Source organism: Telmatherina bonti (assembly GCF_933228915.1).
Source record: "Telmatherina bonti genome assembly, chromosome: 23".
NCBI classification, from domain to species: Eukaryota; Metazoa; Chordata; class Actinopteri; order Atheriniformes; family Telmatherinidae; genus Telmatherina; species Telmatherina bonti.
This window is the reverse complement of record NC_136632.1, coordinates 8,449,421-8,465,613: the sequence shown is the minus strand read 5'-3', so window position 1 is coordinate 8,465,613 and position 16,193 is coordinate 8,449,421. Positions and strand designations below refer to the sequence as shown.

Below are 16,193 nucleotides of genomic sequence, written 5' to 3'. Positions count from 1 at the left end.
CCAAAATAGTATTACAAGACAGGGAAGAGTAAGGTGTTACAAATTAATGCAAAGAGGACACTGGACACCTACCTCAAGTTATTATTACAGGTCCTTGAACTGAGATATAAAGCTTCCCTCCTTTTTGCAATCACACATGAGCTGTGGTTTTCGCATCAGATGTATTTATATCCAAGAGCAGCAAAGAAAACCTTTTTTATATTTGCCCTGTCAAGATAGGTATCAATGCCAAAGAGCTTAACCAAGATGAGCCCTTTTGTAAATCCATACATCCAAAGCGAAAGGTTCGAAGGCCTTTTGTGAGTGTTTTTTTTTCTTCTTTTCTCCCTTTCCGTAATGCTGAAAAGGGGGGGGGGGGGGGGGGGGGGGAGAGACTGTAGAAAGGAATCCAGTCAGGCTCCCAAAGCAGCAGTGCTCCCTTGCTTGCTTCTTGCTGTCGGCTCCTCTTCTCCTGCTTGTCCTTGGAATCCGACAGTTGATCCCCCCACTAGACACCTTACCCAGGTCTCCATAGTGCAGGTGACCACAGAAACACTCGTGCACGATTTTTAATGTTTTTTGTGCACCAGTAGCCAAAGGCAGAAGTACAAAAAAGGAAAGAAAAAAAAACAGAGGGTGGTAGGTGGGGGTGGGATTGGAGAAGACTGAATGAAAATTCCACAGTCCTTTCCAGTGTTCTTTTCCTTTTGTTTGCAGTGTCTATTAGGAGAGGTTGATGAGCCGTAGGACCAAAAAAAAAAAAAAAAAAAGACTCCCACCCCTCTAGTATTCCACTGTTCACTTTTTAGTAGTCAATCGGTTGGTTGGTCAGTCTTGAAAGACCTCCTGCACTTCTTTTCCTTTCTCCACTTCTCACTAGTGGCGTCGTGTCCAGTAGATGTTTCAGATTTTTTCTTTCTTCTTTATTTCCTCCGGGAGCGCTTGGCAGGGATTGAAAAGGCTAGGCAGCACACACTGCCTTCATTAGCTTCTTAGTCCTATTAACTAGCCACACGCTCCAGTCTCGGCAGCCGCGATTGCGATAGCAGCAATTGCAGATCAACACGCACCATCCCTGCAAGGCGCACGCCAGCAGTAGCGTGCACACAGCAGCAGCTGCCGCCTGCCTCCCGTGCACTTCCCAATAATCCGTCAATTTCTTCAGAGAGAGAGCAAGGAGGAGGGGTGGAAAGGGGTGCTAGGAGGAGTTGGGGGGGGGGGGGGGGGGGGGGTTGTAGCTGGTTTGATCGAGGTGGTTTTGAAGGAGGAAGGACGGTGCACAGTTTCTCCTTCCCCTCTCTGGCTTGTTTCTTCTTGTTTCCAGTTCTTTTTTTTTTCTCCTCCTCTTCTTTCGGTGATCAGCACCCCCTCGCTAATGCAGCGTCCAACTGGGGAAAGGAGCAAGGCAGAGGAGACAAGCGCTGGGCAAGTGCAGCTTACAGGCGTGACGTTAACAGCAGCGTCGATGTGGAAAGGATCCGTTGTAGCAGCAAAAAGAGAGCGTGCGCCGTCTCTCTCTAGTTGCACTCTCTCTCTCTCACATACACTCACCCCTTCTCTCTCTCTCTCTCTCTCTCTTTTTCACTCTTCTCTCTCTCTCTTTGCCGGTCTGTCTCTCTCTGCTTCCCTCCTGCTCTCTGCAGTGTCCTGAGGTAGTTGGGTGAGCTCAAAGCACTCAGACCTTTTTAGAGATATACCTCTTCAAAAACCAGTTTGCTCCTGCAACCCTCCTCTCCCTTTTTTAATGCTCATAGTTCTTGTTTTGTGGCTTTCTGGGGCTTTTCGTGGCTTTAGGGAAGAGACAGGCTGTCCAAGCACAAGGCAGAGATGGACGGTGGCATCCCCACAGCAACCAGATTTTAACCCCCTCGTGCCCAGCAGTAATCCAACCATTCGGAGTCTGGCAAAGCTCTCCAGCATTGCTGTAGTGGCAAAGGCAGGCAGATGGGCACTCTGTTTCTCTCTGGCTTCCTTTTTTTTTCTTTTTTTCTTTTTTTAATGATGCTCTCTCTCTTATTTCTCTGCTCTCTTCTCTTGAGATTGTTTCTCTTTTACTTTTCTCTCTTCTCTTCTCTTCTCTTTTTTTTTTTTTTTTTTGCGTTGTCCTTTCGCGGAACATAGAGGACCGTGAATGGACTGCTGACGCATCCTGCTCAGAGCAGTGCTTTGGTTTGATGCAGTGTGTTATGTGCATTAACTCTCCCCTCCACCAACTTCCCCCTCACCCTCTTCACTGTCTTCACCCTCCTCTGCTTCCTTTTTGTCCGTCACTGTGTCACATTAGTTCTCTCGCTGGCTGTGTGTCTTCTGCTTTGTGTCTCGGATTGTTATTTTGTGTGTTCATCTTGCTTCAGAGCGCTGGGTTTAAAAGTTTAGATTATGTAACTGGATTATTTTATTGGCTTATATGAAACATATTCTAAAATTGAAACGGAGTGAAAGGGAATCCTTTCAAGTGAAATAAATTTTTCTTTAAACAGTTAAAATACACACAAAAAAGTGCCCTGATACACAGTTTCATCTTGCTTTCGTCATGTATGTCTTTGAACATTGTTAGAGCACTCTAAACAGGTAGGCCCTAACCCTCAATTTCAACACAAAGTGTCGCCCCAGGAAGCAAACGGCCATAAAGGTCATGATAAAGAAGGGGAAAAGGAGAAAACAAGACCTGCTTTACCTTCCTGTTGCTGGAGACGAGGCAAATAAATGCAGCCAACTGTCCCATCACTCTCCATCGCACATGATTTGCACAAGCCTCGTGTCCATTAAACTAGGTAGCAGTGTGAGTAATTGATGGTTGGTTAGGCTAGCTGTGACAGTGCTGCTAGGTGTGTGTGTTTGTGTCTGAGCTAGAGAGTAAGCGTGTGAAAGGGAGAGACAAGAAGGGAGGAGAGAAAGCACACCAGCTAGAAAAGGTCACACTGCCTGTAGCGCAGTACGTTATTCCCACTGGCACAGGAGTATAGAACCAACTCCTATATTATACACACCAACACACACACACAGACTTTCTCCTTGACTTCACTGAAGTTGAATACGAACAAGCTTCATTGAAGCACATGTAACCGTGAGGTGGCAAGCACAGGAGTATAGAGATTTTCCTTTGATGAAAGTATTTTTTTTTCCTTTCACACAGCCATGCCATCATAGCCATGAGGAGGATGATTGATTGATCAATTTTTCTTTTTCGTGACAGGCTTTCAATTTTTATGGAAGCAACACAATCAAGATGAAACAACGTAATATCAGGAATCCAAAGCATTCTTTCCACCCATGGGTTTGACTCAGTATGGGACGGGTCAATATATACTGTCTTTGCATTTCCACAGGGAACTGGAACTTTTTTTTAGACCCGTCCATCAAAGTTCCAATCTTACTGATGCCATGATGTTGACACTGTTTGACAAATAAAAATTTGTTGATTGGTTGACACAATGATCATTTCCCACATGATTTGGCATTAGAAATGAAGCAGCAACTGTGCTGTGGTTGTAGATTATCATGAGTTTTTTATTATGAGTTTTTTCAAGCAGTGGTTCTAAAACTGTGGGTCAGGACCCCCATGGGGGTCAAAAGATGTTATCAGTGGGTTGCTAAATAAAAATAATAATTTAATAAATTAGGGATTTTTAGCAACAATGTCAAAATGAAACCATTAATTTAGAGATTGTTTACCACCTTATCTTTTTTAAGACATTAACCCATACACACCAAAGTTAGCAGTTTGGCAATAACAATCTGAGTTTGGCATTATCCTAGTCCACCAAAAAACACCTTGTACTCTTTGTTTATGAGGATTCTAACAGTTTTCCAGTCGTACATTTAGAGGATGGTGCAGGATTAAACATCTGATATATCATACTAGTAATCACTAAGTAGTGGAAGGGGGGATAGCAGGGGATCATGAACAAAAAGGTATGTTATCATTGGGGTTGTGAATCAAAACGTTTGAGAACCACTGGTTTAAAGCTACATGCCAAGAAGTAAAGCAAATCACTGAATGTCCTCCATTTTCCTCCTTTGAGTTGTTGTTGTTTATGATTTAAGGAAGATCCATTTAGCTCAGTTTGGTACTTTTGCCTGAGAAAACGCGACCAAGGTAGGCAAGGGGAAGGAATTAACACAACTGAGATCAAGAATTACAAAACTGCAGCAAGCCATCTCTAAGCAGAACCCCTTGGTGGAAACAATTCTTCTCTGATCTTGGAAGCTTAAACTCGGTCAGTGTTATGTTTCCTTTGTGTCAAGATCCGGGGAAACCTTTGGTCAACAAGATCTCTATAGAAGAGTTTGGTGTTAAAACAAAGTTTTCTGCAGGTTAAACTTTAAAAAGACCACTAATGGTACAACTTTTCTTTTGCCTTGGATTGCCAGTGGTCCTTGAATTACCTCAATCCTCTGTTACTACTGATTGTTTCCAAGCAGCTTTTCTTTCCTGAAACATTCCTTCTTTGTTAGTGGAATCAAACAAACTAAACAAAAGCCTGCAGAAAAACTAGTCATGGTCCTAATATAAATATCTCTTTTTGTAATCATGTAGCAGTAGCTCAAAACTAAAACTAGTAACTAAACCTGTAGCTAAAACCAGTGAAGAACCCTGTCAGCATCAGCTCTGCAGTCTCTCTGGTAACCACTTTGGGGGCACCAGACAATCTCATGCAAGATAAAACTCCGGATCTACAACTTCGCCATACTGCCCATCTTAATCTATGGCTCTGAAACATGGCCCTTAAATAAGACACTGGCCACCAGAATAGATGGCATTGATAGCAGAGCCCTAGGAATTATCAAAAACATGAGATGGCCCCAAAGGGTCTCCAAGGAGGTGCTCGGAGCTCGCACACGCCAGCCCAGAGCATCTTGCCTGGCTGTGCAACGTCGTACCTGCTGGTTTGGTCATGTCCTCCGCCTTCCCCCTGACCCTCCAACCAAAGCTATTCTCTAGTTCGATCCGGCTGCTGGTTGGAAACACCTATGAGGCAAGCCAAGCACTCGATGGCTGGACATTATTGCAGGTGACCTCAGACAACACACCGAGCAGCTGGCTCAAATAGCGCAAACATTGGGGGAAAAAAAACTGGTTCACCTGGTCGGCTCAATGCTCAGGGATGGAATGCCCCCTCCCTCGCAAAGCCCTAGATAGATCGATGTAGTTCCAAAACAGTCTGGTCATAGATGAATATGCAAACATTGTCTGTTAAAGCTCACTGATGAGGTGAAGCAGGACTAAATTGGAGAAGTTTTAATACAAACAGTTAAGATAAGGTATTACAGTAGCTATTTTCTCATCAGTTCTCAACGTCCACCACTTGGGGGATCTTAGACTTTAAGAATCAGTGAAATGTTGAAGAAATTTCTAGAAGTAATTAACACCCAGCGCAATCCAAATGACCCCCTTGAGTTGTTTGGGGTTATGTTAGCTCGTATTTGATTTATTCCATTTAAATTCAAGACAGATAATTCCTTTTTCAATACTGCCAAATACAAGGGTGATAATGTATTTGCACTAAGAAGCAGAGAGATGGTGCAACCCTCCTTTTCTTGTCCTCTTTGGACAGTACAGGGTCTGTGCTTTTCCAATCAGCTGCACAATAAAGCAATGTCATCTTTGCTTATTGACCAGAGTTAGATATAATTCATCATGCCCATCAGCTCTGTTTGTGTCAGGTAATTCCTATGCACTGTTTTGTTGGTCTGGTGTGCCACCATTTGATGAACAAGTGACCCAGAATGAGTTTGGGTTGAGTTTTACCCACCCAGCACAGCACAGTCCAGACTACAATCTCCCCAGATTCATCCACTGACCTGTAACATGACCAGCGCTGCAGGGACAGGTCTCCTCTTTTCACCCTCGGCCTGTCCATTTCTCTCTTTTCTGCCTTCTCTATTCTCACTTTATTTTTGTCTTTCTGTGAACATTTTGACTTCTCACTGCTGACAAAGACCAGCCATGGTGCTGGAACTTGATTCTTAACTGGAATAGCAAAGGTTGCTTTATTGCTGGTTAAGCTCTATTAATCCTGGCTTTCCCAAGGTTAAACATCTGTGTATATGTGTGCTAGTGTATCCGTCATGAATAGTCAACAACATCCAGATTGGGGAGGGTTATAGGTTCAGTTATACATACACCATCTTGATGAGAAGTGTGTTGTCTGGGCTTACCTTCTTGTTTTTCTGGCTGATGATGGGCTGTTGAGCTGTCAGATATGTTGGACCTTCATGCTGTCATGCCAGCTGCTTGACCTCTGACCTCAGTGATTCACCTAAGGCTCCATAGAGCAGACCCCTGCACCAGGCCAACAGGGCATCGGGTGTTCGGGGAGGTGGGGGTTACTGCACGACCTACTTTGGTGTGTTCTGTCCACCAGCATATGCAAGGGGTATATGCAGTTAGTACAGAACCCATCCCCTGGGGTGAGTGCTAGCAAATCTGGGCTGCGGCCAGTCACATATAGGTCAGCAGCCCGTGTCTTTGAGCGTATGTGCGTGTCAGTAATTCCATTTGTATGAACGGCCTGCAGTATGGTCTGAAAAAAGTGACAATCTGATTAAATGTACACTCCAGTGATAGATCTAATGGTAATGTCATCGATGCAATTAAGGATTTTTACATCACAGGGTCATCAGTGGTCCACATATGGCGCCCCATGCACACGCATGAAAGACAAATGGAAATTTTCTGGAGAGACAAGAGGGGCACTATTTTTGGACTCGCCTTGTGCTTTGTGAGCAATTACAAAATTCATGCATATAGGAAGTTGAAGGAAGCATGTCCTCCAAGTATCCAGAAATGTCCCAGTGATCTATTTTACACCAGGTTCCTCCCTCCCCAGGCAATGTTTCAACTTAAACCAATTTTTCAAGAACGTCGTCCCTTACTGAAACGTTCATGTACACACCAGCTCAGACACTAAACTTTGATGATGACCTTGAGGCAAAGGACCTGCTAACAGACAGCAACCAACCCCCCTTCCCCCATTTTCATTTCAATTTCCAGGAATTAATTCAGCTAGAGATTACATGTACCCCACACACATGCATGCAGGCCCACTATCAGTGTCCTGATAAAGGCTTAAACTGCTTGTTGGGATTTTTAATGTTTATCATTTTTTTTGTACTCACACACAAATACACACAGACACACACATACCAATCATATGCTTGAAGAGATTATAATAGGCAATAGGGTGTATTAGTGGCTTCCATCTGGCAATATTTGGATGAGTTGTGTTTCATCAGGGTACCTGCTCCGTCTCGCCAGTTTGCTTTGACCTTCTGTGGCCTCCATTCAACACAATGTGCTTACAGAGATAACTCTCAGGGGCATCCCTACATGGCAAGTTTTAATTTTTTTTTTTCATATAATGCAGCAGGGATGCAGTTTTCTTTAGAGCGGTTATGTTGTGCGGGTTAAGTTCGCTTTTCATCAAGCATTTAACAAATCAGTGGATGACAGAAGTTTATTTTTGCGTACTCTGGGTACTCACAGGTTATTAGAAAATGCATATTGTGGTTCTCTACCATACCATAGAACCGGCATGCCACCTCTGGCGTTTGAGGGCCACAATCTTGCAGGTGTTCCATGTATCACTGTTCCAACACAACTGATTCAAACTAATCACTTATTGTGCAGAACTTCATTGGTTGTTGGATCCATTTAATGAAAGCCAGGTGTGTTGGAACAGGAATATGTCAAAAACTTGCAGGACAGTTGCCCTCGAGGATCGACTTTGGGCACCCCTACCATCGAGCCTTTTAATGTTTTCCGTAGTTTGTGCTCGTCCTGTGGCCCTTTACACTTTTAACACTTCTTTTGTTCTTGTCCTGCCGCCACCCCCCCCTCGCTCCCACCTCTTCCCTCTTTTTCTTTATTCTGCTTACAGGCTTGTCTCAAGTTAATTGTGTTTGCTCACTCATCTTGTGTTGTGTGTGTGTAACATTATGTGCTCTCAAATGAGGGCTATATCAGGTCATGGCAACTAAAGGCACACAAAAGAAGAGCGTTTTTTGCTCCTTTGTTCCCCTCATCCTGTTTTATTCAACCTTTGAGCTTCGCTAGCAGCCATTGTCTCCAGACTAATGGGCTTGATTATGGAGAGCTGAGTTCATACTGGCTGCCAGAGCAGGGATTAGCCTTAGCACTGTGTTAGCTGGGAGCAGAGGACAGATATTGTCAGGTTAGCACAGTTAACTCAATCAGTGCAGTCATTTAGAGTTGGGGTAACTAAACAGGATACAAATTTTAGGATAGTACTGGCCTGTTCAACTTTACCAGCTACTGCCACACTGACTGAAAATGGGATGTGTATTGATTGAATTTCTGTAGCATTCACACGTTGGCTTGTTTGAATGTGCCCAGCAGTGACTTTCCCCTAATATTTTCCTCACTATATGCTAACAGTCATCTGTTTTGCCCGAACCACGTCATTGGTCAGTGGGGCTCCATTAGGATTCATAGAGCATTCCCATGCGTACATCACAATATGTTGCCTTGCCAAGTGCCAGACCTGGGAAATTGATATCTCTTTCTGAGCAATGTGAAGGTGGAAGCACAGTAATTCACCGCAGAGAGAACAGCTAAATCTTCTAGACTTTTAGCTCCCAGGGACGTACCGTCCTCATTTGGACACCCCCCTCCTGCCTCTCGTTTAGTTTGTTTGGTCAAAGCAGATTCCACAGCAATTAAGTTTAAACTCTGCAGCATTATATATTCCCCTGTTGGGCTTCTGCGGTACTTTTAACTGTCTTTGTTCACTTAATTGTCTGTAGAATAAAATGAGTTGTAATTGTGATTAATTGTGGTTTCTAAGAAACGCTTACTCTTGTTTGAAAAGTTTGCTTCTATAGGGAGCTGGATCAATGTGTAGCACTACTGAAGAGTCTGCATTTGCCTGTAAAAGTACAGGACTTCCAAGACAATGACATCCTATCTTGGATCTTTCCATTGTCAGAACTTCGCTTTTTTTTTTTCCCACTCCTATTAGTTTACTTAACCCATAAGAACCCAGCATGATATATATGATACATGCAGTTTCTGAGACATCTGGCATCACTTTATGATACAAACTTTGCTCAAAATCCTGTGGAACATAATCTGATTTTTGTCTTCTTCCCCCTTAATGGACACCAGAAAGCAGAAGTTTACACTATTAAAAAGGTTGACATATTAACTGGTAATAAATTGTAAGTATCCCTAAAAATGTACTTTTTTATTTTGCATCTTATTGGGATACATAAAAACATTATATAAAAAAAAGTTTGACTTGATATTTTTTTCATGGGTTGAGTATTTATCGGTTAATTTCCCTCCACCTACCCTCCCAAAAATCATACTGGTACCTACTTTACTGAGTTGCACCTGTGTGACTGTTAATCCCTGAAACTCCAAGGTTTATGTAAAGGAGGATTAGCAATTTAAGGCCTGTTGCAGCTCAAACCCAGTGATGTAAAAAATGGAGTAAAACATCCAGTATCTTTTTTTCATTTCTTTTAAATCCACTACACTGGACTACACCAAGATTGTGGCATCTACCATCCTGAGTATTTTGCTTTGTGTCAGAGATCTCAGTACCAACTCTTAACTGGTTCTGGTGACGTTGCAAGAAAATAAAATGAATGGAAGTTTTGCTAATTCGCTTCCAAGTCAGACCTCATTACTACTAGTCAATTTTCTACTTTCTCTTGGTTCAGCTGAACTATCTTATGTCTATTGTCAGATTAATAACACAAGCAGAGGCAAGTTTACTTGTATATGTAGCATCAAATTGATGTACAAGAGATACATTTTGTCTAAATGCAACGATGACTCCTACCCTCACTGGGTAATATGTTCGGTTCTGTTTTTTTTTTTTTTTCTTTCCCTGCCGCACTGGGGATTTGAGAAGCCAAGCTAAGTGTGTCTAATCTGTGAGCGCAGCCAGCGTCAAATGTTTGGTGCCGCTGTACCTGCAGCCTCCATCAATACAATACTCCAGCAGCTGTTCACCCGAGCAGGCAGGAGACAATGCGGGAAGGGGAGGGCTGAACGTTGAGAGAGACACACCTGAATGGACGTTGACATTATGGCTAAAAGACCATGAAAAGTCTAGGGGACTGAAGTAATGTGAGAAAAACAGCCCCCCACCCAAAAAAAGGATGGAATTGGATCAAATGTTAAAAAAAATAAATAAAAGGCCCCTTTTCTTTCTACGTACACTTCATCATCACACCCCACCTAAACCCCGGCCCCTTCGACCTTGCTTAAAAGTGTTTTCTGCAGAAATGCAATCAGGGATTTCCCCCGGAGGTAGGCTGCAGTCGAGGACCAGCAGGGTCTCAGCTATGAAGGGAGGGGGGTGGTGGAGTGGGGGTTGGGGGCAAAAAAAAAAAAAAAGCAGCAGGCAGCACTTTCTAAATTGAAGTCAATAACACAACAGCCTGTTCTATCAGAGCAGGTCCTCCCACACAGTCCGCTTGCAGTCACCGAGGAGAGGTGAGGGTAGGATGTCGATTGAGTTCTCCAGCGCAACGCTACACATGGCAACCTGTCTGTGTAGGTGATCGCATGAGAGGCGGGGGTGTCATCGATGACAGGTGTTTGCTGAGCGACGCTGCGCATTTCCAAAGCTTTGCCGGACAAGAAATAATTACTCCCATTCCCCACGTGTTTGACACCTCTGCAGCAAGAATTCATTATTAAGCAGCTGAAATGATCCAAAATGAAAACCGCGCATAAAGAGGTGACGTTTAAGAGGGCGGCGCCTCAGACACGACCAAACGCTGAGCCTATACATGAAAGTGATTTTATTGTACATCGAGCTGTTGTGTGAAATCTTGCTAATGCAGACATATTTAAGACACATGCACACACAGCCTTATTTTGCTGTTAATCCCTTTCCGCATGTTAGCACTTCTACATAGCTTAGGGGGATTAAAACTGGTATGGTTGGCCTTCTCCGAACACGGGGGAGGAAAAGAAATTAGTGACTGGTAGACGATAGACATCCGGCTGACGTGACAGCCTTGTTTGTCGATGCACATGTGGAGAGCTGACATACTTCTGCGTCTGATGATAACTACCTAATTGTTACTGGCACATCCGCTCAGCACGAAACAGGGGCAGCTTGTATGGGAGCTTGCACTTTTTTTTGCTTACATTTGCTGAGGCAAACATTTAAAGAGTTGATCAGCTGCAGTTTTAATACCCCCAGCTTGCCTTTACTATGCTGACCTGCCTGGGTTTGTAATGTTTTTTTTATGGACAAAAAACATTTTTATGATCAGAACTCTGGTTTTAGTTTAGGTAGGGATGCTGTTTATTAGCCTGCAAATGCAAACACATTTGTTTCCCCCACTGAGAATGGGTTTGTATATGTTTATATGAAGTTAGTGTCAAATAATTCTTACTCCTAGCATGGACCTCTTAAATATCAGTACTCATCTAAAGCATTAGCATCAACACTTTGCTAATATTTCAGGAACCACATAACAAAGGTTAATGGGGAAAATTGCTATCACAAGGACACTCCTTTGGTGATCTATCCTGAGCTAGGGACAAGTCTAACCTTTCTAGAAGGTTTTCAGTCAAGCCGTTAAGTGCGGCGTTATTGTCGGGAACTTTGCATGTAAATTCCACTGCTCTAAGATCATTGTGATTAAAAATGTGTCAGTTATGTTAGCGAACCTCCATATAAAAGCTAGATGTAAACACTGATGATTTTCTGTCGGCCTCTTGACCAATCAGATGCTAAGATTTCTTCTTCTTCTTGTTTTTATGACAGTGACCTCCAATCGGAGCAGCCAAAGATCAGTGTGAGTTGAAATGGTTAGCTTCCAGAATCAAAAACAAAGTAATAAAGTTTTTTTTGTTTTTTTTTAAGTAATACAAAAAACAGGCAGGTCCAACAGTTCATCCCCGGGAGTCTGAGATGTGTGACGTAGCCCTCTGGGGGGCGGGGTATACATATATATATATACATATATATATATATATATATATATATATATATATATATATATATGTGTGTGTGTGTGTGTATATATATGTGTGTGTATATATAATTTTCTAATCTTATTTTCCTGATAGCCAAGGCCTGAGAGAAACATATTTATAAATGAAAAAGGTTCCACATTGTCGATCTGTCTTTTTTTAATATAAATTCTGTGACATTCAATTTCCATTTTGTCTTTTCTTTTGTTTTTATACTCTTATAACTATTGATTCATCCACATGGCATAATTTTAAAATATATATGATTCCCCAGGTTGTCCTGGAAAAAAAAGATGTTTATTGCTTGACTGTGTGTGAAGGGGTTGAGATTATACATGCATTAATAGACAGAAAGGTGATGTGGAAATAAAATGGCAATAAATGGCTCGGAGTTTTAAGGGTTAAACGGCTACAAAAAATGTTGATTTCATTGACTTTTAACTTTAGTAGCAAACTTAAGTGTCATCAGGTTATTCAGTGATGATTTGCAGGTAGATGCATGGACCCAAGTTTCCCACAGGCCACTGCCTTCTGCCCCTCATACTACTGCTCTTTCCCTTTGCTCCGTCAGTTCTGACTGATAGCATCGGTCTAGGTCACTTGCATCCTACTTGTGTTTATTGGTGTTTGGCCCAGTTATTTTTTCAATAATAACCCCTCAGTCCACACACACAGCAGATATAAAACTGGCTCGACACATGGGTGAGCGGTGGTGATTTCCCAAGGCAGGCATTGATTTTACTTTCTTTTAACTGCCTTGTTTGACATCTTGATGAAATTGGAGGAAGATGACTAATTCTAGCCCTGTTACTTATTTAATTTGTCCATTGTGACGGTACAGCATCACCCTGTAAGATCTGAATCTGGGTTGTTACTTTTCTCCCAACCATCGCTGTCTCTCGAAGCTGCTGAGACAGACTTGATAAGTTTTTTGTTTCCCTTGTAGACTCAGCTGGTGTTTTACCTTTTTCATTAAGGTGTAATGACACCTACAGATGACTAAAAGTTTTAGCCATGCTTTTTTTTTTTTTTGGAGTGTACGAGCAGTTATTGGGTGCAGTAAGGGTGTCGGCCTCACAGTTATGTTGCTTCATAATGCAGTCGGGTGGTGGTGTCTGGTTTTGCCTGTGGCCACATTGTTGAAATTGATTTTGAGGGATGTGTGTGCTGCTGTCTGTTTTTAATCGAGCGTCATCCGTCCTCTTTGGGGGCACAGATATCATAAAGCACGTGGCGATGTTAAAAGCTGCTTCACAGGAAATGGTTTATTCTAGGCCAAATGGATTAAAAGTCTACTTTGTCTTTGTACTTTTTTTGTGCCACATCTTTACTCATATGCTTCCATTTGCACAATACTGTCTATGTAATTTCATTATCCTTTAATCATTCCTGTTAATAGTCAGCGTTGGTCAAATATACACAAAGTATCATTAAATTAAAAGAAACACACCTCCCTGTTGATAGAAAGGATCATGTAACCATAGAGACAGTAGACACTTGCCTTAAGAAAAACAAAAAAATCTTGCAACACAAAGTAAATACACGCTTTGCAACGTTGTGAAGTTGCATCATTTCACTTACTCATTGGATGACTTGTTGTTCACATAACCTTGTGAATGAATCAACCTTCCAGCTGTTGTACCTGGACCGTGCTGTGGATGAGCCATGGACTTGCTAAGCCAACATCTGATGATTCACAGCAGCTCTGACACAAACCTTCGCTGAAAAACATAGAGTAAATAAGTTGAAAATGAAATTCAGTAATTACTTTGATTCATGACTTTGACTCCTCACATGTCATGTGAGGGGTGGGAGAAACCCTAATGTGAAAATCTGAAAGAAATGAAGATTGCGTGCTTGGCGTTGTCTTTGAATATTTATTTTAACCTTGGCAACGGGATCAGGCAAACACAGAATGCCATGAAGCCTCTGTGTCTCTCTGTATAATATAACCTTGTCTTGTCGAGCATCGTAGCAAGCAAGAGGTGGTCCGGCTGCCATGTTTTGCCAAACAGATTTGCTTTGCCAAGAGGAGCTTAATGGATATGAAGGGAATTAATTTGTGGACCTAAGGCTCCACTTGAGACTTGCATATTGTAATTTAAATTGGTTATTACTGAGGGACATATTGATGTTAGAACTGACAAGAGGGAACAAGGAAAGGTTAAGTGTGAGGAGGAGAGTCAGAAGAAGAGACAAAATGACAGAAAGCAAAAGCAACAACTACAGCTTCAACCGAGAAAAGGATAGGCTGTGACACTGGCTTTCTTTTAAGTTGCTTCACATCTTGATGCCTGTGTGAGAAAGCAAAGCAGACAATCATCAAAAGAAAGTCTTCTGTACAGCCATCACAGTGAGGAGGAATCCAGTCATGATAAACTTTTCTCTGCAAAGTTTAAAAAGCTTGATGCACATGTGATATAGTTTTGTCTGTTACCTTGACAACAAGGCTATTAACACAACGAACACATCATCCACAGAGTTACTATTGTCATCACAGCAACCATCCCTATTACAAGTGCCATTGTTAAAGCTTTCCACCTCCCTATCGTGATGTCAAACCATTCCCAGAGTCCAGAATTTGCAAAGCATCAGTGGAATGTCCAGGCTTTTCCTCTGCTGCTGTCAGAAGAAGCATCTTTTCCTTGTCTGCGGCTGTCAGACAGTACAGAAGACTAGGTTTTTACTAAACTGAAGCATTTCATCTTTTGTAGACGGCGGTTGCCTTTTAACGGTTTCAGTGCACTCAGTGGCCTCCCAAACAACATTTCAAAAGGGCTGACAGCATATTTGTGTGTGACTGTAGCCCTCATTTGCATGGGGACCAGAAGCAAAGTCTTTTCCAGGTCAGTTCAGTTTGTTCACACTTGGCAAGTTTGTTTTTCACTAGCAGGATGTTGTTGCATATTAATTCCAAGATGCTTACAGACTTGTTTTTTAGGCTGAATTTACAAATGGCGTAGTGTGTATTCTGTTGGAATGGCCCACCTGGAGATAATCTCATGGATAATGTCATCTTCAGCTCTCCCATTATCTGTGGGAAAAACATATTGAAAAGCATTAAAGATCACCAAACGGTATCTTTCCCCTTCTTTCAGAATTACATGTGCCTTATCCCATCAGCTTTGGGAATGGCATGTAAGCACACTACTCTAGTTCTACTCTATTCAACCACTTTTCTGGTCAGATACGAAACTCTGCCCTCTCCTGAAGTTCCTGGAACGGCTTAGGGCAGGGGTCACTAACTCCAGTCCTCGAGGGCTACCATCCTGCAGGTTTTAGTGTTTTCCAGGTGCAACACACCTGACCCAAATCAATGGCTCATTAACAGGCAGGTGCAGAAGATGACAACAAGTTCTTGGAGAACCTTTTCACTTGGATCAAATGTGTTGTACCAGGGAAACACTAAAACCTGCAGGATGGTAGCCCTCAAGGACTGGAGTTGGTGACCCCTGGCTTAGGGAATGTGCACGGAATACATATATGCATCAGCTGATAGTTACTGTGGTTTGGCTGTGGCCTTTGCAGCAGCATCTGCTCTGGCGTTGCCCTGGGAAATCAGGTCAGTGGTAGAACTGTGGGCATCACACTTACAAATCCCTATTTGTTTTGGGAGCAACACAGCATCTAACAGGTCAGCCACATGCTGTCCATGTGAAATAGGTATTCCTGATGCTGTCTGTGTTTGTGCAGCATTCCAAAGTCATGCACAACACTGGTTATCAGTATTTTACACTTTCACCCTTCAGCTAGTTAGACTTTAGTGGGAGCAACTGGGTCTGCTGCCTTTGCAGACAGCTACAAGTGTGTGTTCTACTGCATATTTAACCTGATTTCTACCTGCATCTGGATCGTGAAATCCTGACACATCCACAGAAAGTTCCATATCAGCATTTGGAAGAGACACTTCTTTTAGATTTGAGCAAATTTCAGTTATTTCTGCAGCACAGTTATGCCACTCAACATGTCCTGTGGGATGAAGAGTGGTAGTGTTAAGAATAGTGCATCGTTTCACTGTAATATTTGGCTTCTCCAGCAATACTGCAATATATCCCAACGATCGTGCAGTATACAAATGTGGCGTCAAAGTCAGTGAAGCGGCATGTGGAACAAGGCGTGTTCATGATGGCCTTAGACGCCAAATGCAGCTGGAACTGCAGCAGAACCATATGCAGGCACGTCCTGCAGCTACTGGATCCAGTTTAGCTGATGTTGGGGTCTTACCACCGAAAGCTAAATGCAACAT

General features: G+C 42.6%; 1 protein-coding gene across 1 annotated transcript in view; it reads left to right on the top strand.

Moving 5' to 3' along the window:
* Positions 1 to 16,193, top strand: part of snd1 (staphylococcal nuclease and tudor domain containing 1) — a 197,494-nt gene that overhangs the window by 93,200 nt on the left and 88,101 nt on the right. The gene's annotated exons all lie outside the window — the stretch shown is intronic.